This window comes from Mauremys reevesii, linkage group 2 (genome assembly GCF_016161935.1).
Source record: "Mauremys reevesii isolate NIE-2019 linkage group 2, ASM1616193v1, whole genome shotgun sequence".
NCBI classification, from domain to species: Eukaryota; Metazoa; Chordata; order Testudines; family Geoemydidae; genus Mauremys; species Mauremys reevesii.
The window spans coordinates 128,278,564-128,305,166 of NC_052624.1; the positions used below are offsets into that span (position 1 = coordinate 128,278,564).

The following is a 26,603-nucleotide window of genomic DNA, read 5'->3' on the forward strand; positions in this document are numbered from 1 at the left end:
AGTCAAATAGAATGCAATTTACTAGAATTTAATCCTTTACTCCTGGGCATGTTCCAATAATATGAGATAATTGTTTCTTTAAATTAAGTAATCAAATAAGTCGTTGGTCTCTTAGGGAAAGTAGATTAATATGGAAATGTTAGCTGCATCTGATATTATGGAAAACAATCCATTTACCACATTTGACTGTGTCAGATTAATAATATTTAAATGCAGGCTATTCTGGAGTAGAAGTAGCAAGGCAGTAATGATTTTGGCTCCTCCTCTAAAATCCACAAAGAGGAAGTCTGCACAGAGTGATATGAGGAAGGAGAAGGGAATGAGTGTTGGAGGGAGAGGCTGGGGAGAGCAGGTAGCTTGGGGGAGTCAGTAGAGAAGGGGAGCATGAAGGGAGCCAAGAGAGTGGAAGAAGAGGGACAGAAGAGCAAGGGGAAGTGAAGAAGTGGGGAAATCACAAAGATGGCAGAGTTAAGGTTGTTTGGGTATCTTACATATGACTTTCCATACTTTTCAAATATACGTTTTTTGTAATATATTTGCTTGTGAGAAACTTAGAATTGTAAATATAATTCATTTTTGTTTCCTTTTTCAGTGGTGATATGGCTTGCATGGCCTTTTTTTTTCATTTTATTTCCAAAGTAACCTGGTTTCCATAGACTTATTTGTGTTGCTTTATCATTATAATTTCATCTGTGGTGCATAGAGTAACTTCCAACTGAGGAAATCTTACCACAGTTGCAACAGGCTTGGTCAGATAGACATTCATTCCTCATCACCCCACCTGGTAACTAGAGAATGGTTTATAACCCTCCTGAAATTGACCAACTCTGCTGGGAATATATGACCACCTAGTTAGCGAGAGGTTAACAAAAAAATCACTAACCCATAGCTATATATATGATGGCCATGTCATAAAGGAAACTGCCTAAATACATGTTACCATGTGAAATTCTCCACCCAGATTCAATTTTATGAATGCATATGTAACAATCTGGGGATACAGCTTATTCCACCACATTATTCACATTGAGTAAAGCCATATTCTGCAAGTAGTGCTATTGAAATTAATGTGAGTAAGTGCTGTAGAATCAGGCCTAACGTATTCTCCATAAATACACAATAACACAGGTTTTTTGCTGTTCTAGTAACATACAGTAATGTTATTTCTTTAGATTTGCACAGACATTTTAGTAAAGTGATAAAGCTGCAGTGATAAAGCTAGGTCCCATTCCAGTGAATGGGTAAAAAATTACATTACAAAAGACTTTATGATATGTACTCAGCAGTGCCAGAAGTATTCAGACTTAGTATTGTTGTGGAAAAATTCACCCATGCATCATTTTTGATCAGAGACTCAGCCTAAGGCCCCTTTATTGATAACACACAATGCGTTGGGGGCAGCAGCTATTGGAACTGCTCCCCTGAAGCAAAGCAAACAGGAGCTTTTAAAGCTTAAAACCACAAGAAAATTACACATACTTGAGTAATAATTACCTTATTTGGAATACATTGCACAATTAATACAGGTCAAGAGTTAGGGTCTTTTTGGTACTTTCCAGCACCCTTTTGCAACTTTACCTTCCATGGATGTAACTGAGTTAGGGTCTCCTTGGTACTTTCCAGCATTCTGTCACCACCTTGCCTTTTAAGGGGTGCAATTACACAATTGTATTCTATGGGGTACAGTTACACAATTGGGGTAGTTACACAAGTGGTATTTTTAAAAAATATATATTATTACTAAAACCCTACTTAATTTGTGATATTGCAGATCCCACAATATTAGGCTTCCACCACAATTTTGTCAGACTCCCAGGGCTCCTGCTGTCAGCCCTGGGCAGCTGACACTCCTGCTATCAGTCCAAGAATGGCAGGGTTCCTGCTGTCAGCCCCCGCTGACATAATTGCGGTGGAAGCCTAATATTGTGAGAGCCACAATTTCTGCAATACTGCGAAGTAAGTAGGGGCTTAAGTAGGAGTAAACATTTTGCAACTGATTTAATCAGATGTACTAGTTTGGTTGATACAAGGCTGCTGACGCAGTACATGAGTGTGGTTCAGTGTATTTAATTATAAGCCAATGATAATTTCTATAGCAACAACTACATTTCCCGCCTTCCAGTTTAGTGTATCCTGTCGTTACAACAAGTAGTTGTGCAGTGTTTATTCTGCTGATGGACATAACGAGTGGGGTACCGCAGAGATCAGTTCTGGGTCAGGTTCTGTTCCATATCTTCATCAGTGATTTAGATAATGGCATAGAGAGTACACATAAAGTTTGGAGAGGATACCAAGCTGAGAGGGGTTGCAAGTGCTTTGGAGGATAGGATCAAAATTCAAATGATCTGGACAAATTGGAGAAATGGTCTGAAGTAAATAGGATGAAATTCAATAAGGACAAATGCAAAGTACTCCACTTAGGAAGGAACAATCAGTTGCACACATACAAAATTGGAAATGACTGCCTGCAGAAAGGGATCTGGGGGTCCTAGTGGACCACAAGCTAAATATGAGTCAAGAGTAAAACGCAGTTGCTAAAAAAGCGAACAGCATTCTGGGATGTATTAGCAGGAGTGTTCTAAGCAAGACACAAGAAGTAATTCTTCCTCTCTCCTCTGCGCTGATTAGGCCTCAATGGGAGTATTGTGTCCCAGTTCTGGTCGCCACCTTTAAGGAAAGATGTGGACAAACTGGAGAGAGTCCAGAGAAGAGCAACAAAAATGATTAAAGGTCTAGAAAACATGACCTATGAGGGAAGATTGAAAAAATTGGGTTTCTTTAGTCTGGAAAAGAGAAGACTGAGAGGGGACATGATAACAGTTTTCAAGTATGTAAAAGGTTGTTTCAAGGAGGAGGGAGAAAAATTTTTTTTCTTAACCTCTGAGGATAGGACATGAAGAAATGGGCTTAAATTGTGGCAAGGGAAATTTAGGTTGGACATTAGGAAAAACTTCCTAACTGTCAGGGTGGTTAAGTACTGGAATAAATTGCCTAGGGAGGTTGTGGAATGTCCATCATTGGAGATTTTTAAGAGCAGGTTAGACAAACACCTTTCAGGAATGCTCTAGATAACACTTAGTCCTGCCATGAGTGCAGGGGACTGGACTGGATGATCTCTCAAGGATCAAGGTCCCTTCTGGTCCTATGATTCTATGATATTTTTCATATCATTATCTGGTTAAAAATGGATCAGTAATTATTGCCAAAAGATTGTAGTGTTCTGACACAAAAGGTGGAAGCTGAAATGGCTAACGTCTATACAGAGAAAATATCTGCAAAACCAAGAAAATATGATGAATCATATTTGGATTTTGGTTTCACTTCCATTGCAGTTAATGGAGAAATTAGGCCTCAATGTGTAGTGAATCAGCAACTTTAGCATACGATAGTCTGAAACCAGCAAAATTAAGCCACCATTTAGAGGCAAAGCATGGTGATCTGGTAAGAAAGAACAGAGATTTTTTTCAAATGAAAGCTACAATAAATTAACAAACAAAAAAACACAATGAAAAATGTGGTATCCACCTCTGCACGTGCTCAAAAAGCATCATATCAAGTTGCATACCACATTACCAAGAAGAAAAAGCCATACACAACTGGGGAAAAACTGATTCTCCCAGCAGCATTTGACATTTGCAGGACGATGCTTGGTGACAGAGCAGCAAAGAAATAAAAAATGATCCCACTGTCAGACAACATGGTCAGCCACCAAATGTCTGAAGGCATGGGTGATCTCTCGATTGCTATCCAGTTTATTTGCAATCCAGTTGGATGAAACAATGGATATGTTAAAAGAAGCTCATATAATTGCTTATGTTTAGGACTCTCACAAAACATTGGAAGATTTTTTGTTCTACAAGCCAATTAAGATGCATGCAACTAGAGCTGAACTGTTTAACATTTTAAACGACTTCCTAACTTCTCACATGTTGAAGTGGGAAGATTGCATCAGAAAGCCAAATAGCTCCATGTATATCGTGGACTCATTGTATGACATACCGTGCACTGTTCCCTCTATTTTTTTCCATCCATGTGCAGAATAAATTTTGTTATGTGCACTGAGGTATGTGTGGATATGTGCCACCAGTAGAAACAAAAAACCTAGATAAAATATATATTTTTTTAAAAGTTACCAGAGGGATATTTACTCCAGCCAGGACAGGTTAGGCATTTTAGAACTCACTGTTCTCAAAGAATTAAATGTAAGTGTAAGAGAAAAAAATTATGAAATGCATAGACCTGTCAAAACACTAAAATAACACACTTGGAAAGAATAAAATTATAGAGAATATATGTGCATTGCAGGAAGTACCAAGAAGTAACAACATCAACAACAATAAAAGTATGTGTTGGGAGATCAGTGTGAAAGAGACAGAGTGTGTGGGGGTGTGAAAAAGAGAGAGAGAGAAGTCTGTGTGTGACACACAGAGACAGTGTGTGTGTGCCACTGTGTGTGTGTGAAACAGAGACTGTGTGTGTGTGTGTGCGCGCGCGCACTGGCTGCTGGGGAAGTTTCTGAGAGATGCCATGCACTGTCTCTTTAAGACACTCTCCTGCTCTGTTCTGAGCCCTGTTGTCTCCTCTCCCCCACTCTACGGAGATGGGGTACATGGGCTGGGGGAGAGCGAGAAGAGTGTGTGTGTGTGAGAGAGAGAGAGACTGCGTGAGCTGGTTGCTGGGGAAATCTCAGAAACAGTGCACTGTCTCTTTAAGAAAGGCACTCACTCACTGTTTCAGCAAATCCAAGCCCTAAGTCCTCAGCCAGGCTGTGTCCCCTCTCCCCTGCTCTAAGGAGATGGGCTATAGGGGCTGGGTGACACCCTGACACCAGCACACACACACATACATGCCCCTGCTCTGCACAGCCAGCAGGAGGGTCCCGGGAGCAGCTGCAGGATGGAGCAATGGGTGGGGAGAGGCACCTGATCACATGCCGCTCTGCTAATCAGATGTATGGCATTTGAATCTCTCCTGGATGGCCACCCAAGCACGCAGCTTACAGGGAACACAGACACCGGGAAGCCCCTGCAACTCGAAACATGGACTGGGAACTTATGCATGTTTTTGGAAGTGAAGTGTGTGAATGCCATTCCACATAAACACAAGCAGTAGCTGCAGTCCTCCAGCTGGTACAGAACAGGGCATTCCTTGCATTCCCTGTCCTTACATACATAGAATACAAAGGTAACAATAGTGGCTGCTCCCTGTGGAAGTGTAAGCTCTTTGCATCCTAATCCTCCTTTTTATATCTGGACAACACCTGACAAAATTGGCATATACAGTATAGTGGACTCCAAGTGTGGAAAAATCATGAGTAACATTCCCCGCAACAAAACAAAAGAGATTGGCTTAAAAATCATAAGTTGTTTAAGAAAAGTAACACATTTTGTGTAGGGCTGTCGATTAATCGCAGTTATCTCATGCAATTAACTCCAAAATTAATCATTATTAAAGAATTCATTGTGATTAATCACAGTTTTAATCGCACTGTTAAACAATAGAATACCAATTGAAATTTATTAAATATTTTGGATGTTTTTGACATTTTTACATATATTGTATTCTGTGTTATAATTTAAATGAAAGTTTATATTATTTTTATTACAAATATTTGCATTGTACAAATGATAAAAGAAATTGTATTTTTCAATTCTAGTCAAACAAGTACTGTAGAGCAATCTCTTTGTCATGAAAGTGCAACTTACAAATGTAGATTTGTTTTGTTACGTAACTGGACTCAAAAACAAAACATGTAGGCTCTGAAGTTTTACAAGTCCACTCAGTGCTACTTCTTGTTCAGCCAATCCCTCAGACAAACAAGTTTGTTTACATTTACAGTAGATTATGCTGCCGCCTTCTTATTTAAAATGCAACCAGAAAGTGAGAACAGGTATTTCCATGGCACTTTTGTAGCTGGCATCGCAAGGTATTTACGTGCCAGATATGCTAAACATTCATATGCCCCTTCATGCTTCAGCCACCATTCCACAAAACATGCTTCCATGCTGATGACGCTCATTTAAAAAAATAACATATTAAATTTGTGACTGAACTCCCCTGCTCTGTTTTACCCACATTCTGCCATATATTTCATATTATAGCAGTCTCGGATAATGACCCAGAACATGTTGTTCATTTTAAGAACACTTTCACTGCAGATTTGACAAAACGCAAAGAAGGTACCAATGTGAGATTTCTAATGATAGCTACAGCACTCAACCCAAGGTTTAAGAATCTGAAGTGCCTTCCAAAATCTGAGAGGGACGAGGTGTGGAGCATGCTTTCAGAAGTCTTAAAAGACAACACTCTGATGCGGAAACTGCAGAACCCGAACCACCAAAATCAACCTTCTGCTGGTGGCATCTAACTCAGGTAATGCAAATGAACATGCATCGGACTACGCTGCTTTGGATTGTTATCAAGCAGAACTCATCATCAGCATAGACGCATGTCCCCTGGAATAGTAGTTGAAGCATGAAGAGCCATATGAATCCTTAACGCAACTGGCACATAAACATCTTACGACGCCGACTACAACAGTGACATTTCAGGTGACATTGTAAACAAGAAGTGGGCAGCATTATCTCCTGCAAATGTAAAGAAACTTGTTTATTTGAGCAATTGGCTGAACAAAGAAGTAGGACTGAGTGGAGTTGCAGGCTCTAAAATTTTATATTATTTTATTTTTGAATGCAGGGTTTTTTGTACACAATTCTATGTTTGTAAGTTCAACTTTCATGATAAAGAGATTGTACTACAGTACTTGTCTTAGGTGAGTTTAAAAATACTATTTCTTTTGTTTTTTTACAGTGCAAATACTTTTAATCAAAAATAAATATAAAGCGATAACTGTATACTTTGTATTCTGTGTTGTAATTGAAATCAATATATTTGAAAATGTAGAAAACATCCAAAATATTTAAATAAATGGTATTCTATTATTGTTTAATAGTGCAATTAATCACGATTAATTTGTTTAATTGCTTGACAGCCCTAATTTTGGGTTCTTTTTATTTTCTTTCTGGTTTTTGAGCCTTTAGGAGTACAACTGGGGCATATCTTCTTGATTTTCTCTGCAACCATGAAGGCTAGACAGTCTTTTAAATAATAAAAAATGAAAGCAGGGACTCTCAGGTTATCTCATGACACCAGGACTTGATGGGGTTCAGGTTGAACTAGATGGGGGTGGGGTTGGACTAGATGACCTCCTGAGGTCTCTTCCAATTCTAATCTTCTATGATTCTTCTATGATTCTAGGAGCTGGGGCTTTAAGAAAAAAACACAAGAGTTTACAATACTGAATCATAGAATACCAGGGTTGGAAGGCTGAATATATATATGAGAGAGAGAGAGACAAGGAGAGTGTGCCCATTTTTGCTGATTAGATTGCAAACATTACGGAGCATAGGCTGCATTCATTTTATACTACACTGAGCACATTTTTGGTCTTTACGAATAATAAAAAATTATAGAACACTAGTAGTATGCTCAGTACTGTCTGAACAAAGGAAGGTACCATCACTGCTGCAGACACGAGTATATCCTATTGAGTACAATGGAGAAGATGGCACAAGGGAAAGGTGTCTCTTGGAGGTTTCTGCCTTCTTGATCTCTTTCACAACATGGCTGCAGGACTAGTGCATTCTCACATAGTCCTCCTCTTTATTTTTTTTTCTTTTTAAATGTGGATTTACCACTGACCTTAATAAATCTCAAGCAATAAAATTCAGTCACACAAGAGAGACAGGCTGAAGTTGCAGTTTCAAAGTGGTGCAGTTAGCTTTAACAGAATCATTATTCAAAGGCATTACAGAGGAATTGAACACAATGAATGTATAATTACATTCAATTAAGCAGAATCTGTTTGAAAAATAAAGTTTGCACTTTTCTCAGTGAAAAATATTTATTAACAAATCAACATCTCTTTAACATGATTTAAAAATCCTGAAAAAAATGATCTTGGGCCTCCAATTTAATTTATAATGTGAAATATGAAAAATTTAATATCTACCGTATGAAAATACTCATTGCAACAGCTACATTATTTTCATTAGTAATTAACTGATTTCTTTTCACTCTGCCCCACTTACACAGCATTACTGGAATTAATTCACCTAATGCTGCTTGTCCTGGGGTATATTATATAAGTATTGAATCCTTAAATTTTGCCAATTCAGTTGATAAAAAAGCCTCTTTCATATGCAGATCCTTTATATGTCCTTGCATATAGAGACCTCAGTATCTAAACCACTCTGTTTTAAAGAAGTGCTGAACTGATGGTGCTTCTACTTATTTCAAAGGTAATTGTGATCTCCAAGAAAGAAATTACAGTTACAAGTCCAAGAGGTGGTTTCATCACTTTTTTTTCCTGATAGTAATAATAAAATTATACATAAATTCAGGTGTAAATATCCACATTTTACCAATCCTAAATAAAATTGCGAAAGCTTTCCCTCTCCAAAGAGGGAATGCCTCTTTGTATGAAAAGATTACTTCCACAGTTAATTTCAAGCTGAATTACCCTAAATATCGTTGTTATCAAAGATGAGAACAGATCAAGTTATAGACACTGTACATTTGAGATTTCCAGTGTCTTCATAATGACCTATGATTTCTAATTCTTGTGTTTTGTTCTTTATTTTAACTTGTAGAACAAAATAGCTGACAAGCAATAAAGTATTAGAATGATTCTTCATAGATATCATAGAATCATAGATCAGAAGGGACCAATATGATCATCTAGTCTGACCTCCTGCAAGATGCAGGCCACATTAGCCGATCTCCCCACTCCATTAGCAAGGCCCCCCCCCCCCCCCCATGGAGGGAGGAAAAAACCTCCAGGGCCACAGCCACAATCTACCCTGAAAAAAAAATCCCTCCCCCCAATGGCGGCGAGCATGCGGGCAAGACTCTCAGCAAGACTCCTCTCCAGCCATACCTGGAAAGGTTAAAAAAATAAAATATCATATATCATTTGTGTTTTATTATTTACCAGTGCTTAACTAAATTTACTAAGCCGGTATCCAATCATACCATCTCATCCATCTCTTATCTAAGTTTTAGTCTTAAAGTCTTAAAGGTCCTTAGTCCCCCTTTCCTCCTGTTTCCTGTAGGGTATTTCACTCCTTGCACTCCCTGATAGTTATTTAATTTCTAATAAAAATTTCCTAACTGACATTTATATCCATTTGTCATCCGTTTTCGTTCCTCTCACCTGACTGAAATCTCCCCTCTGATATCCCTGGTATTTATCCCTGGTATTTATTAATCATTATAATCATATCTCCTCTCTTCCTTCTTTTAACAAAGGAAAAAAAAGTCTCAAGCTTCATCCTCTCACTCATCCTTTCTTCCTTTCATTCTTCTGGCCCTTCTTTGTTCCTTCTTCTTAGTTTGAATTCCTTCTTCCACACATGATTCCAAAACTTAAACATGGGTCACCAAAACAATACTACTCAATCCCTTATATATCTAGACTAGCACTTCCTTATAGCCTACTAGAAATACCTAGAAATCCCTTGCGCATAATGCATTTTGCTTTCATCCACATCCATCATTGCTTTTCATCATCATCTCTGCTCCTGCTCATGGACCTCCTCCTCCTCGTCCTCCTCCTCCCCTCCTCCCTCCTCCTTACTTCCAACTGGTAAACCTTTATATCTAATAATAAATATTCTTCTCACTACCTAAATTTATCACCATCACATTACTACTCCTCCAGCCTACTCCCTACTCAGCTTACACCCAGATCCCCCTCCCATCCAAATCTCCGAATCCATATCCCTCCCTTACCTCCCAACTTCGTCAGTCCAACTATCAGTAGCCCAGCCAACTTTATCAGCCCAAGTTTAAAATCAATAAATAGAATAAACAAATAGAAACTTGAACCTTGACCCAAAACCCTACCTGACTCCACCTTTCCTCCCCCCCCACCCTCCTCTTCTCTGCTCTTTCCCCCCCACCCCCTTCCCTCTTATTCCAGTTTTCTTTTTTCCTTTTTCATTTTTTTTTCTTTAACCATCATTTCCAATTTAACGTATCATTCGCCTTACTGAAATCTAGATATATTAGATCTTACTTTCCATTTCCCTTGTCTAAAAAAAAATCACTTTCCAAGAAGGAGATCAGTTTGTTTGTTTCTTCCTACCTTTCGTAAATCCATGCTGTAAATCCAGTTGCCCATCATCCTCCCTGCGCCCATGCTCTCTCTCTTTTTAAAAAATTTCCATGACTTTGCATACTGCAGATGTTAACAGAACAGGAACTACAGATCACTTTTTTTTCCCTTCTTGAATATAGGAACTTTAATAGAATATCTAATATCAAACTCACAATCCCGAATTATCTTTTAAATTAAAAAATCAATTTAATTTAGAATTAAATATCGCTCATCCCTTAATATTCTATATATTCTAATATCAATTTTCCGATCCCGATTTACTTCCATTCAAGTTTGGCTTTTTTTCACCTCCACCTCCATTACCATAACCCATCATCCCTCCACATTTCCCCCTGTCCTCCATTCCCTTTCCTTAGCCCCTCACTCATTGATATTCAAGCCCTTCATTATTCAAATTATTAGATGTGCCAAATATCAATTATCTAATCTCCCTCTTCATTCCTTTCCAAACCTTTTATTCTCCTTTTTCTCTTTTTTTTATCTTCTTTTATTTCTTTAAAATATTTTTTATTGCTTTTAATCCTTCCCCTCCCTATTGGTTGCTTTGCCTTCTTCACTGCCTCCTCCTGCTTCTCTCTCTGACTTCTGTTTCTTTTTCTCCTTTTTTTTTTCCCTCCCCTTTTCAGTTTCTTATTTTCCAGTGTTTTTTTAATGACCCCTCTTTCTAATGACTCCTCCATCACGCTCTTTCTGCTTTCCTGAGCGCCTTTTTTCTTTTCTTTCCCTTACTCCTGACACCCTGACATGCCTCTGACTGCTCCTGCAACTTCAACTCATCTGCTGTAGAGCCCCCAATATAAGGCCTAGTCTATTTCCCTAGCTAGAAATTCCTTAGTAGTACTGTTTTTTCTTTAAAAATAGTAAAGATTAGTCTCATCTCAGAGTTTCTATTGATATTTTCTCATCAATTTTTTTGTTCTCCATTTCATGATTTCACTCCTCTTCAAGTCCCCTCCTCAACAACCTCCTCAACAAAACAAACAATCCCTCAAAAAACAATCCCCAAAACCAGATCTCCCAACTCGGTTCAGCAATCATCCTTTGATCACGTATCAAAAGGACACAGCCCTAAAAAAAGCTATAGCCTATTATTGTTAGCTAATTTTTGAAGTTATATCCTATCAGTTTAAAATCCCCCCCCATCAAAAGTTCCTATTAGTGTTCCCATTAGAGAAATCTATTAAACTCTTAAAGATCCTCTATCTCACTCTAGGTCCTCTAGCACACCCCCATCCCACAGCTCTAGAGGCTCTTCCCCCCAATTTCCACCCCAATGTGACCATTGCCCACATTTCCGTAGACACCATTGATTCCATTATATTTTTTTCATTATTTTGCTATGCTTTTTATCATAATACTTATACTTGCCTTTTCCTTTGACCAACATACTCCACCCTTCCCACTTTGCACTCGATCTTCACCTGTGATACCCATGTTCTACCACCCCACCCACCATCCAGATCCCTTATTCCCAAGAATTCCAGTTCTCCCATTCCACATTTGCCTCCCTAATTTCCTTGCATCATCCTGCTTCTTCACCCAAATGTTGGGCTCCTCTTTTTTTTTAACTCCTCTCTCCTCTTTTACTACCACCTCTCCTCTCACTGCTTACTCTGCTGACCTCTAGATCTATCTCTCCTCCCCCCCCCTCCCCCTCTATATGCCCCTCCCCTCCTTCTCCATCCCTCTCCCTGTTGTTCTACTCAGTAATGTATTAATTTGTTCTCCCTGCCTCCCCAACTCTCTCTCCCAGTCCCCCTCCTCAGTGTCTAGTTCTCAGCTCTTTCCTCTCAGTGTGTCCTCCCTCTCCTCTCTCCCTCCCTCCCCCTCCCCCACCCTCCCCCAAGCCCTCCCTCCGTGAGAACTCCAGCCCCTCCCTGTCCCTCAGCCCAGTGCCCTCCTCCCAACACCACTCACTCAGCCCTTTTACATCCCCCCCTTTCTCCATCTTCTCACAGCCCACCTCACCCCTTTGCCCTTTCTCCATCCTTGGATCACCTTCCCTGCGCCTTTCCCTGATCCTCCTTACCCAACTCCTGAGCCCATCACCTGGATGAAGGCTTATGATCCTCTCCTTCCCTTACCTGCTCTTATCTCACCCTCTCCTCACATCCCATTTTTCAGCGCCCCTATTCAGCCCCACCACAGTTTTTTCCTTCTCCCTTCCGTCAGCCTCCCCACCCTTCCTCCCTTCACTTCTCCCTGCTACCCTCTCTGCCCACCTGCCTGCCCTTTCCACCCTTCCTCTCCATCCCCTTCCCTATCCCCTGCTGCCTGCCCCTCCATCCTCCTCGCCTGCCCTGGCCTATCACTCCTTCCCTCTGCTCCTCCCCCCTCCTAACTTCCTCTTCCCTCCCCTTCCCCCCTCTCTTCTTCCCTTACTGCATCCTCCTCTTTCTCTGGCCTCCCTCCCCTCCTCCCTCTGGCGGCTACTCCTCTCTCTCCTCTCTCCTCTCCCCTCCTTTCTCTGGCACTGCTCCTCCCTCTTCTCACCATCCTTCTGTTCTCCTTGCCTCCTTCTCCCTTCCTCCTCTCACTCTCTCCCTTTTCCCTTTCCTGGTGCTCCCTTCCCCTGCCTGTCCCCATGCTCCCCTTCCCCCTGGTCCCCCCCCTTGCCCCTGCCCCTGCTTCCCCCCTCCCTTTGCTGGCCTTGCCCTGGGCTGCCTCTTCCTCATCTTGCTCCATTGCTCTGCATTGCCCCTTCACATCTCATATTGCTCTCTTCCCAGCAGCCCTTTCTACATACTGCTCAGCCATCTGCAGCTCTCTAGGCCAGCACAGCTAGGCTATACTACTTCTGCTCTGGGCCCCCCCTCCCCCTCATACTGTACGGGCCTGCTCTCTGCTGCAGTTGCATCCCTCGCCCATGGGACCTGGGCTTCGCTCCTGCTGTCCTCCCCTCGCTGCCCTCAAAACTCCCACTGCTCGCCCCCCCTTGCTGGTTCTTTAGCTTTACAGCACACAATAAATCATTTCCCAGGACCATAAGGAAGCATCTCATGATGATCCATAATTGTGGAATCAGGAAGCTTGTGTTGAAACCAGCAAATCTGATGTACAGCAAATAAATGTAGGTCTAGAATTAATTCTGTAGTGGACCACAATGAACATATGGTGAGTCAACTGGGAAGCCCTGTATCAGAAGCATACTAGTGGCTATATAGCCTTCAGTCTCTTAATGTTATCAGTATGGTGGCTCTTCTATAAACAACTAAATACAAATGTTAAACTCATTCTTGTCCCTATAAAAGTCTGCAGCATGTTATGATTTATGTTGCTCCAATATTAGCAAAATACAATGGCAAAAATTAATATAGTTTAACATTTTTTTAAATCCCATATATTTCCAGTTTCTTGAATTTGAGACATGAAAAGTGCATGCATTATTCCTGGGGGAATTCTGCACCACTGCACAATGCAGAATTTGTGCAGCTGTAATGTTCTGCACAGAATTTTATTTCCCCTGCAGAATTGGTGCTGCAGAGTTTCTGGTCACCACTAGGGGCAACTGGACCCAGCAGAGCCCAGCTTTCAAGCTCACAAATACAGGAGACTGCCAGAGGGTGAGGGAGGGTGATCTGGAGGGTTCTTGGCAGCTGTGGGTCCCAGCAAGTCTTGAAGGAAGGAGGTGGCATGCAGGAAATGTCATAAAAGCCCAGGACACAACATCAGGCTGTTTCTCTCTCTAGACCCCTAGGCTCTGGGGAATAGGAGATGAAGGTGTCTGGGCTAGGGGGGAGGGTGCCCCAAAGCTGGGCTCTGGTGGGTAGGGGGTGTCTCAGATGGGAAAGGCAGAGTTTTACCCAAGATCTGTTCAGCTGGCACATGTGACACACCCAGGGCTGGTCTACACTACGGGGGGAAATCGATCTAAGATACGCAACTTCAGCTATGTGAATAACGTAGCTGAAGTCGAAGTATCTTAGATTGAATTACCTACTGTCCTCACGGTGCGGGATCGATGTCCGCGGCTCCCCATGTCGACTCCGCTACCGCCGTTCGGGTTGGTGGAGTTTCAGAGTCGACGGGAGCTCATTCGGGGATCGATATATCACGTCTAGATGAGACGTGATATATCGATCCCTGAGAAATCGATTGCTACCCGCCAATACGGGGGGTAGTGAAGACGTAGCCCTAGACTGAGGCACCGAAGAAAAGCATAGCAGAGAAACAGGAACTGGGTTTTCCTACAGTACTCTCTACTTCTGGGGAAATGTGTTGTTGTTGTCTGTATTGTTACAGACATAATTTCTGACAGTATTTTGAAAGAAATTACCCAAATAATTGAAACTGGTGTGATTATTTTATGTTATTTTGACAAATAAAAAAATGCAGAATTTTGCAGAATTTTAAACTGTTGGCATGGAATTCCTCCAGCAGTAACATACAAATCAGTGGATTTTCAACTCTGAGGGGAGTGCATACCCCCTATGCCCTAAATAAATGCAATGTTAGAAGACTATAATAGTTGTAAAATGAGTATGGAAGATATAAATATATGTATATGCATATTTTCACACATACAATATTTCTTGTGTTTTTCAAACATTATTAACTTTCACTTTTAGCCATGCATTCTCAGGTACTAATCATGTCCGTTCTTGAGTAGAAATTATTAGTATATTTATACATTTATAAAATGGCTGTACTCTAGTATCTGGGTGCTATGCAGTACTTAATGGAAAAAAAATGATAAATTTTGGAATCCACCTAAGTCAAAAATAATCCACGCCCTGATCTTATATGGGACATTCTTGCTCTGATAGTGACTGGTGACATTTCTAAACTAGTTAAAAGCCTGCAGGGCCGACGAGGGGGGTGGAGGGAAAGCCGGTAGAAATTACCGGGGCCCAGCTTCTCCGGCTTCGTCCACCCTTGCTGGGGGGCCTGAAATTTTTTTTCACGGGGCCCAAACCCGCTCTCGGTGGCCCTTAAGTCTCATTAAATAAAAATGCGTTCCAATGTGTCCTGAATATTACCAAAATCCAGCTTAGGCAGCCTGTCACTTGGAGCAGGTTTAAAAGTGAGGGCACACAACTAAGAATGCTTGGCCACAGGTGCTATAAAGCAGGAACTCAGGCATGGGCAACAAGAGCAACCCAGCAGATCTCAGCTACAACGACACATACAAGGAGTGTTATGAAGATCATACAGTGTTATGAAGATCACAATTAATAATCTGATTGGACCCAGAAACAAACAGGTGTGCTGAGCACTGGTGTTATCTGTTCATAGTAAGCCATCCCATCTGAGAGGAATGCAACATTTTGCACTAGCTGCTTTTCAAGAGCAGCTATTTCTCTAATATAATGCAGTATTTATTCACTATATTGAATCCCTGTGTAATGCAAATAATCCCAAATATGAAGCAAAAATCAACAAGAAATAATGTAGATGCTTTTGATACATTGTGACCTCTCTGTGCATTATTTAAATAAAATATGTTTTCACCTTGTCTGCCTTCAAATAATTCCTAAAAAACAGTTGCTGTTGAATGATTATAGGAATCTCATTCATACATTCAATATATAACATTTTAAATCACATACAGGTTTTCAATTTTAAGAAACAAAATGAGTTTCATATTTTGACATGATTTAGAGCACCTGACAGTATCTCATAGTATTGTATTACCCTTATGGATGGGTGAAGTGATTTGCTCCAAAAGCTGATGGCAACACTGGAGGAAGCCTCCTCAAAACAAGGAGTGGTGGGGGAAAAGTGGAGGGAGAATGTCCTCAAAAGATCTGGATGAGGATATTTGAATTAAACTCTGAAAAACTTTGTCTCACCATCACTAGTTTAGATCAAGGCCTGGCTTGCTAACTCCAGGGGTGCTGGAACATGTTTATTGTGGGGGTGCTGAGAGCCACTGAACCAAACTGTAAACTCTGTATATAATGGAAACTTCAAGCCAGGGGGTGCTGCAGCATCCCCTGCACCCCTAGTTCTAGCACCTATGCCCATCTCTGGTCAAAACTACAGTTCTGGACAGGGTTTGTCCAATGCCTGTAGAAGCACCTGTTGCATGAATCTTCTATGATTGGAAGCACCTGAAAGTGTAAATATTAATTCATCTACTAGAGTTGTACAAGATTGGAAAATAAAGGCCTTTGTGATCTCTGTGATGACCTTTTTAAAAATGATCAGCAGGATGTACAGAATAGGATCAGTGCCCATAAAAAATAATTGCAGGCAAGCATGTACAATATAGTTCCATGTCAGTATCTCTAAAAGGTTCATTAATAGTCACACCTTTGGGGCATAAACGCTGAGCGGCACACGTGCATAAGCTACGGCTGTAGTAATCACTCCACACTGGCATATTGTGTTAAGGGAGCAGGGGACCTGCTTTCAACCTAGACATTAATATTTTCTGCTCTTTTCTCACTATCTTCCCTGACTAGTACACTTTTTGAATAAAGAGCTCACTTCTCAAAGGATGGCCCAAGTGCCAGAACAAGTACTGCCTTGTTCACAAACAATGTGGCTCTGTTGCAGACACAATGAAAATAAGCTATTTGTTATTTTAAAAAAAAAATAAGTCTTCTGGGTAATTGGAGAAGAGCAGTGCTATTGCCAAGACATTTTTTTTCAATTAATGCCTGTTTATCATTGCTGCTATACCACAGCCACATCAGTATCACACAGCCCAGTGAAGCCCAGTATTAGTGCTACGTTCTTAAAAAAAAAAAAATACAAGCAGTTTGAAAATTGGCTTCAGACACATTTATTTATATTGTATGCAATAGTATGCGGCTGCATGATCCTCACTTACACAAGTGTAAATCAAACATGAATCCAGTGAAGTCAATTGAGTTACACCTCTGTAAAACCAATCAGGCCCTTTTTGTGTGTATACTGTACTGATTTTACTTTTTTTCTAAGTTTGTCACCAAACTAAACCTTGTATATCCAGGTGACCTTGACATCCACTTTATCTTGGACCTTAAGTACAAGTACTTTACATTAAAAAAACCCTACATTTTACTGTAGGTAAAGTGAAAAATTTCAGTACCTATTTTACCTTCTGCATTACCAAAACAAGCATGGAAAATTTATGTAAACCAAAAGCAAATACAACCTGACCATGTGAGACAGGAATAAAAAAAGCTAAACTTCTCTTGGATAAATGGATGTGTTCAAACTCATCTGTTTAGAAATGTACTTGTGTTTATATTTCAGTACTGGCACAAATCTATGACAGACTGAGTGAATAAATGACAAATGATGCCCTGCTTTCTTTTTCTTCCTACCTCCCTCACAAAATGCTGACACCAACAGAGAAACCAAGGTAGCAGCAGAGCACTAGAAACACTGTACTCTTAAAGAATGACATTCTCTATAAGAATTTTTCTATTTGTCAACTATTTCAAGCTATACAGGCACACATTTACTCTACTTGCAAAAACAAAAACTCCAATCCTGAAGACCTTAATTTCAATGGAATTTCTGCCTGGGTTAATACTGTGTAAAAACTTCAGGACTACACCCCAAAAATACTAAAATTCAGTAAACGTCACTATTTAATCTAAAATGTAGCTATTAATTACTATTTTATTATCAATCCATCAAAAATGAACTTTTCCTATGCTCTAAGAGCTTCTGCCAAGCTTTAAAAATACAGTCAGTGAAAACAAAACCCAGCAGCTGTCCACGACAATAACAGTCAGCCTCTAAAGCAGTTCCCCTCCCACACAACATCCCTTCCCACAGACATCGGCCCAGTCTGGCCTCTGCCTCTCGAAATGCCAGTATCATCAATCCCAGCATTCTAAAATCTTGATTCAGTCCTCCAAAATCACAACATTGTTTTTAACCCAATGAGGTTTTTAAAAAATGAATACTTTTTATTTTCCTTGCATCTTTTCAGACTTTAGGATACATTAGGGTCATGTTTCCAAACCATCATGAGGGTTAAAACCTTACTTTTTAAAAAATGAACACTGAGCTATTCAGGACACATAAGTCTAGGAGGTGTGACCTTAATAAACATATCATGACACTCATGATAAAATAATGAGAACTGGCAACCGTAAATAGACAGGCCTTGTGGTCAGCAAATCTGGGCTATTTCAGATTACAAGTGGTGGATTCCAAACCTGAGGGTCATTCAAGGATAATGCCCTGCCATAAGGATGAGAGAGGCAGTTTCTCAGGTAGGTAGATCTCAAGTCATTTAGGGCTTTATAGGTCATATATATTTAGGTACATCTACATGTCACAAACATCATAAAATTTTGCAAGCCATTTGCTGTATTCCACTTTCAACAGATCCAACAGAAAATGTTGATAATGGCTACAAATGTTTGTGTCCTCTGTTCAGTCTCACAACCACATAAAGGAGAATATCTTTATGACTTTTGCAAATGAACACAGAGCAATTTGATGGTGAATACCCACAGATCTGTGAGTTCAACAGAGGCACCCATCTTCATTTATTTTTAAAATGTACTCTCTTGAAAAATATAGTTATATAGTCAAGACATTCCTTACTAACATCCCCTCTTGACTTCTAACACCTATTATTACTTGCACAGTTATGTGCATTTAGAACTTTTCAAAAATATGTGAAAAATACCTAGTAGACTGACTTAGTGCTGCCTAGATGGTCAGCTATATATACAGTCAGTATATATACCCAGTAGATAGATAGATATGATGTCCAGTAGATTTCTTTGCTAAAAGTTTTTACCTTTAAGGACAAAATTCCACAAGGGTTAAAAATTGTTTTTAAAGGGGTACAGTATAGTAACCTTTATAATAATGAGGCCTATAAACTTCATGTCCTATTCTGAGGAGTGAAATACTCATCCTACAACTACATCTCTATCTCGATATAACGCTGTCCTTGGGAGCCAAAAAATCTTACTGCGTTATAGGTGAAACCGCATTATATCGAACTTGCTTTGATCCACCGGAGTGCGCAGTCCCGCCTCTCCGGAGCACTGCTTTACCGCATTATATCTGAATTCGTGTTATTATCGGGTCGTGTTATATCGGGGTAGAGATGTAGTGTCTTGTAAGGCTTTTTTCCTAATCCATAATCACCATACATTCGTTGTGCCAAGAGTCAGCTTTGAACTTATTTTACTTATATGCTTCCCTGGCAGGAGATTAAAGGGCTTTCAGCCTTTTTAACTCACCTTTATCCCCTTCACAAAGATAACTGCTGAGACATGTCAAATGCTGGTTCACTATAGACATTTTCATAGTAAAGTTGCTAACCCAAACAATAGGACTTTCCTCTAAAGGACAGAGCACAGAACCATGACATTGGATGGTAGTTTCAATGTGCCAGCAATGAGTGATGACAACTTACTAGATAACACACTATCTTATGTTTAGATACACATCTCGTCTCTTGTAATCTAACTCTAACTATCACTTTTACAAGATGCTAGGGCTCTCTACTCTAATGGAAGTGCTATCTTTTTGATAAATGTTAACCTGCTTTTCATTTCCTCTGTGGAGATCTACATTTCAAATGAAGTTTTTAATAAAGGCTAATAAATAGAATGCACCCTATATAAAGATTTCCTGAGTAAGTCTCTCTAATCAATACAGAATATTTCTTTTTAACCAATAAATGTGAATGTATCCTTTGCAAAGTTATTAGGCAATTGCATGAAACAGGGTGTAGTTATTTTACTGTATTAATGATTCTGAAAATACCATAATTATTCTTTCTATAAAATGGCACTTTGTAATGACAAAATGTCTATTTTAAAAGTTTAAAGACAAATTTAAAACCAAGAATTCCAATTATTATCTTGCTGTTGCTAAATGGCTATTATGCACTACACTACAACGTTACATTGGTATAACTACATTGCTCAGGGGTGTGAAAAATCCACAACCCTGAGCAACACAGTTATACCAACCTAACCCCTGGCATACACAGCACTATGTCAATGGGAGGGCTTCTCCAGTTGATGTAGCTACTGCCTATCACAGAGGTGGATTAACTACCCCAATGGGAGAAGCTCTCCCATCAGCATATTAGCATCTTCACTGAAGTGCCATTGCAGGGTTTTAAGTGTAGACCTGCCCCTTGTCTGAAACTCTAGACATTCGGGATAACAATGTGTGATCCTACCTAAGGGTCTAGTCCTGCAAAGCAAAGCACATGCGTAGTCCCACTGAAGCGTTTGGGAGTACTCAGGCACATGCACAGTTATTCAATGCATTAGCTTTAAGGATCAAGATCTAAATCTCAGCACTCTCTACTCTTTACCAGAATCCTAGATAAACACTTCCAACTAGTAGGTCAAAATAAATTGACAAGTTAGTTTAGGCTGAAAAACAAACAAAAACTTTGAGCCAATTCTCACAAAACAAACATAGCTATAACAATCTTTTCAGAAACTGGTGAAACAGGTGGTGAATTGGAACATTCATCTCTGTTCTGATGCCTGTAGTATCTCTTGTGAGTGAGGAAGATTCAGCTATTTTCCTCTTCCCTCAGAAAAGAGACAACATAAAGATAGATCTTGAGCAATTTTCCAAAATAATGGAACAATAGATCTCTGGGCTGGATTGTCTCCATCCCCTTTGTGTTCTTAGTGTGCTACACTGCAGGCTTCCTACTGCTAGATATTACTGTATATATCCTCTTCCAGATGTGAAAATGTAGATTATTAGTTGTAAACCAGATGCATATTTTTACAAAGGCTGGTTCTTGTAAAATAACCAAAGTGATCAAAGCGGGAAGAAAAATTAAATTGAAGTTTTTATGTCATTATTATGACAACAACAAAAACAGTGTGAAAGCAAAGATGTAAAATTGACAGGTTAGAAGAAAATTTCTTCTGCCATTATGTAAAGTTTCAAAATGTTCAGTCACGTACAGTTTCATTCTTTGATTTTGATTTTTGTGGGTCCCCCCTGCCTGCCACCATAAGAGTATTTTAACCTGTACTCATTTGATTATGTGAAAGTCTCAGGTTTCTTTCTTTCTTTCTTTTTTTAAGATTCTAGCTCTCATGATTGTGGAGAGAAGCTTGAAAACATGAACCATTAAAGCTTGAAATTAATATATATATATATATATTTAATATATATATATATATGTATTTAAAATAAATATATATATATATATATTTATAGTTAAAAAATAATATATATATTATTTTTAAGACAGATAATCTCATGATTTTTTAACTCTTGGGATTTACAATAATGTGATTTCAAAGTGCAAACATAAAGTAGCCCAGATATGCTTGAAACTGGGTCCAAGATCACTTAAAAAAACTTATGAACATCAGGAACACATGATGTCAGTTTTGTGTTCATAGCATAAGTTGGCAAGTTTCGTGTTATTCTAAGTTTCAGTGAGAACAGTTTGCATTTCTCTTATTAGTAAAGTTTTCTGATAAGACTTCAAGAGACTCCTTCTATCGCTTAACATTTCCAAACAAATACAGTAACTCCTTGCTTAATGTTGTAGTTATGTTCCTGGAAAATGCGACTTTAAGCAAAACGATGTTAAGCGAATCCAATTTCCCCATAAGAATTAATGTAAATGGTGGGAGTTAGGTTCCAGGGAATTTTTTTTTCACCAGACAAAAAACTATATATTATATAGATATACACACAGTATACATTTTAAAGAAACAATTTAATGCTGTTCACAGCTATGATGATTGTGAAACTTGGTTGAGGTGGTGAAGTCAGATGGTAGAAGAGGGAGGATATTTCCCAGGGAATGCCTTGCTGCTAAATGATGAACTAGCACTCGGTTGAGCCCTCAAGGGTTAACACGTTGTTAATTTAGCCTCTCACACAAGGCAGCAGGAACACGAGGGAGAGGAGACAGCATAGCAGACAGAGACAGACACACACCTTGTGTGTGGGGGAGAGAGAGAGAGATACACACTGCCCCTTTAAGTAAGCTGACCCACTCTTAAGTGCATTGTCTTTTTAAGTGGATCAGGAAGTTGAGACAGCAGCTGCTGCCCCAAACACTCTCTGTCTCTCTCCATCTGTGTCCCCTCCCTGCTCTATATGGAGAAGGGGTAAGCAGGGTGCAGGAGCAGGGGGGAAGGGAACACCTTGACATTAGCCCCGCCCCCCTTCCCTCCCAAACAGCAAGCAGGAATCTCTGGGAGCAGCTCCAAGGCAGAGGGCAGGAGCAGCACATGGCAGTGTGGGGAGGGACAGCTGAACTGCCCAGCAACTGATAGCCTGCTGGGCGGCTGCAGCACAGGAAACTTAGGGGCACAGGGAGCTGATAGGGGAGCTGCCGATCCACCCTGGTTACAAGCCCCCACCAGCTAACTGCAACGGGCTGCTCTTCCTGCAAGCAGTGGACAAAGCAGGTGGGTGCCAAACGACGTTAGAAGGGAGCATTTCACAAATTTAAATGAGCCTGTTCCCTAATTGATCAGCAACATAACAACGAAACAATGTTAACCGGGACAACTTTAAGTGAGGCGTTACTGTACATGGCATCAGTAGATAACATTGTTTTCATACATAAACATTAAGGTGACCAGATCTCCCAGTTCACTGGCATTTTCACAATTTTAAGGGACACTCCTTGTGTTCTGGCTACTTATATGGAAACTAGGACTTCAGCAACCCCATGGCTGATCTTGAACTGCTGCTACAGGGAATGTCTCAATGAACAGGAGCATCTACATGCCGTTAAGAGCAGATCTTTGGGATAGAAACTGTCCTGATGTTTTTTTTATGTCAGTAATGAGCCAGGAAGGACCAGGCGAGGGTATATTAACAGAGGGAAAGAAGAGAACAAAAAGGGAAAGAAAAGAAGAGAACCAATATGGAGTAAATGCAAGCTATTGTGGTGGATTTTAAGAGTAAAAGAAAAAAGTTGGAAATGGAAAAGGTATGCTGAGAGAGAAGAAGAAGTGAAGGAGGTGCTGATGGAAGAAAATGGCCACGTGTTCTGTTTCTTTGTTTGGAAATATGGTCACTCTAAAAAGACATGGAAGTGGAGTGGAGGAAGCAGTGTCAAAGGCTGAAGAAATGGTGACCTAGAAAGTACTAGGGAAAGTTTTGGACTTTGGATAAAATACCACACCAACACAGAATTTCAAAGGACTGTGGGACTGAAGGGCTTCTGCTCAGCCCTGTAAATCAGGAACTTATTATAACATATACACGGATTTCTGTGCTGGTCTTCTTTGTTCAGTTTCCCCCCGCCCCCCAACAGTAGTTTAAAAAAATATTCAGTGGAAATTGAGATACTTCTATAATCTATAGATCTCAGACACATTAGAGACAGCTATATCTTGTTTGGAGCCATTATCTCTGTCGGTGGCAAATTGTGAACTTTAATTTAAACACTGACAAAATAAATAAGAGTCTTTGAGGCGAGATCAACACAGGGGATGTTCTAATAGGTGTCTGCTATAGTCCACCAGAACAGGCGGAGGAGGTAGATGAGGCTGTCTTCGGACGACTAGCAGAAGTTTCCAGATCACAGGCCCTGATTCTCATGGGGGGCTTCAATCACCCTGACATCTGCTGGGAGAGCAATACAGCAGTGCACAGACAATCCAGGAAGTTTTTAGAGAGTGTTGGGGAAAACTTCCTCGTGCAAATGCTGGAGGAATGAACTAGGGACCATGCTCCTCTTCACCTGCTGCTCACAAACAGGGAATAATTGGTAGGGGAAGTAGAAGTGGGTGGCAACCTGGGCAACAGTAATCATAAGGTTGTCAAACTCAGGATCCTGACAAAAGGAAGAAAGGAGAGCAGCAGAATACAGACCCTGGACTTCAGAAAAACAGACTTTGACTCCCTCAAGGAACTGATGGGCAGGATCCCCTGGGAGGCTAATATGAGTGGGGAAAGGAGTCCAGGGGAGCTGGCTGTATTTTAAAGAAGCCTTATTGAAGGCGCAGGAACAAACCATCCCAATATGCAGAAAGAATAACAAATATGGCAAGCAACCAGCTTGGCTTAACAGAGAAATCTTCGCGGAGCTTAAGCACAAAAAGAAAGCTTACAAGAAGTGGAAACTCGGACAGATGACTAGGGAGGAGTATAAAAATATTCCTTGAGCATGCAGGGGTGTAATCAGTGAGCCCAAAGCACATTTGGAGTTGCAGCTAGCAAGGGATATGAAGGGTAACAAGAAGGGTTTCTACAAGTATGTTAGCAACAAGAAGGTCATAGAAAGTGTGGGACCTTTACTGAATGAGGGAGGCAACCTAGTGACAGATGATGTTGAAAAAGCTGAAGTACTAAATGCTTTTTTTGTTTCAATCTTCACAGACAAGGTCAGCTCCCAGACCACTGCACTGGGCAAGCCGTATTGGGAGGAGGTGAGCAGCCCTCAATGGTGGAAGAACAGGTTAAGCACTATTTAGAAAAGTCCACGTGGCCAGACACAATGCATCCGAGGGTTCTGAGGGAGCTGGCTGATGTGATTGAAGAGCCATTGGCCATTATCTTTGAAAACTCGTGGTGATCAGGGGAGGTCCCAGACTACTGAAAAAGGCAAATATAGTGCCCATCTTTAAAAAAGGGAAGGAGGAGAATCTGGGGAACTACAGACCGGTCAGCCTCACCTCAGTCCCCGGAAAAATCATGGAGCAGAACCTCAAGGAATCCATTTTGAAGCACTTGGAGGAGAGGAGGGTGATCAGGAAAAGTCAACATGGATTCACCAAGGGCAAGTCATGCCTGACCAATCTGATTGCCTTCTATGATGAGGTAACTGGCTCTGTGGATATGGAGAAAGTGGTGGACGTAAGATCCCTTGACTTTAGCAAAGGTTTTGATATGGTGTCCCACAGTATTCTTGCCACTAAGTTAAAAAGTATGGATTAGATGAATGGACCATAAGGTAGATAGAAAGCTGGCTAGATCATCGATCTCAACGAGTAGTGATCAACGACTTGATATCTCGTTGGCAGCTGGTATGAAGCAGTGTGCCCCAAGGGTCGGTCCTGGGGCCATTTTTTTTTCAACATCTTCATTAATGATCTGCATGATGGGATGATTTTCACCCTCAGCAAGTTCGCAGACAACACTAAGCTAGAGGGAGAGGTACATATACTGGAGGGTAGGGATAGGGTCCAGAGTGACCAACACAAATTGGAGAATTGGGCCAAAAGAAATCAGATGAGGTTCAACAAGGACAAGTGCAGAGTCCTGGGGGAACTTCTGCAGCAGTTCTGGAGAAAAGGACCTGGGGAGTATAGTGGATGAGAAGCTGGATATGAGTCAACAGTGTGTCCTTGTTGCCAAGAAGGCTAATGGCATATTGGGCTGCATTAGTAGGGGCACTGCCAGCAGATCGAGGGAAGTGATTATTCCCTTCTATTCAGCATTGGTGAGGCCACATATGGAGTATTGCTTCCACTACAGAAAAGATGTGGACAAATTGGAGAGAGTCCAGCACAGGGCAACAAAAAATGATTAGGGGGCTGGAGCACATGACTTATGAGGAGAGGCTGAGGGAACTGGGGTTAGTTAGTTTGCAGAAGAGAAGAGTGAGGGGGGATTTGATAGCAGCCTTCAACTACCTGAAGGAGGGTTCCAAAGAGGATGGAGCTAGGCTGTTCTCAGTGGTGGCAGATGACAGAACAAGAAGCAATGATCTCCTTTTTCATTAGGAGGGTGATGAAGCACTGGAATGGGTTACCTAGGGAGGTGGTGGAATCTCCATCCTTAGAGGTTTTTAAGGTCAGGCTTTACAAAGCCCTGGCTGGGATGATTTAGTTGGGGTTGGTCCTGCTTTGAGCAGAGGTTTGGATTAGCAGTCCTGAGGTCTCTTCCAACTCTAATCTTCTAGGATTCTGTGAAATGCTAATGGCTGCTTCAGATCCATTTTAGTGCCTTGGGTCAAGAAGAATCTCAATATTGAAAAACTGAACAATATTTTAGGAAGTGAAATATAAATTGAAAATCTTTAGGTGAAAGTAGTTAACCTCGATTCAGAGTAGATAATATTAGAACTCTGATAGTGCAATTGATGTCCAACCTTAAGAACAAGCAACACTACTTTGTGGGATGGTGTAATCATGGCAGCTCACTAGATTGCTTAATCTTTTGCCTCTACTATTGTGCGACCATAGGGCAAGGCATTTCTTGGCCTAATTTGTACACGTACAAAACCTTGGGGATCCACAAATCACAAGCCAGACTCACTCCAATTAACTGACATTTTTTCATATTTAAAAATACAAGATTGTATTATGGAATAATAGCCAGGGAATTCAACGTAAAACTAGTTTATATAACAGTAACAAACAAAAACAACAAAGGTGTCAAAACTACAAACTCCTATTTTGTATTTCCATACCGCAACACACAACCAATGTAAATCAAATTCAGTAAAACAATTTTTAGAGCCAAGAACTCAAAAGGGATGAGAAATTCTTTTGCTTTCGGCAGTGTGCGCATGGCAAGAATACTACAGTATTGCTGTAAAAAGAAAAGGGATTCA

At 40.5% G+C, this 26,603-nt stretch overlaps 1 protein-coding gene across 1 annotated transcript in view; it reads right to left on the reverse strand.

Annotated features, from left to right (window-relative positions):
• SEMA5A (semaphorin 5A) overlaps window positions 1–26,603 on the reverse strand; it is a 633,881-nt gene that overhangs the window by 361,424 nt on the left and 245,854 nt on the right. The gene's annotated exons all lie outside the window — the stretch shown is intronic.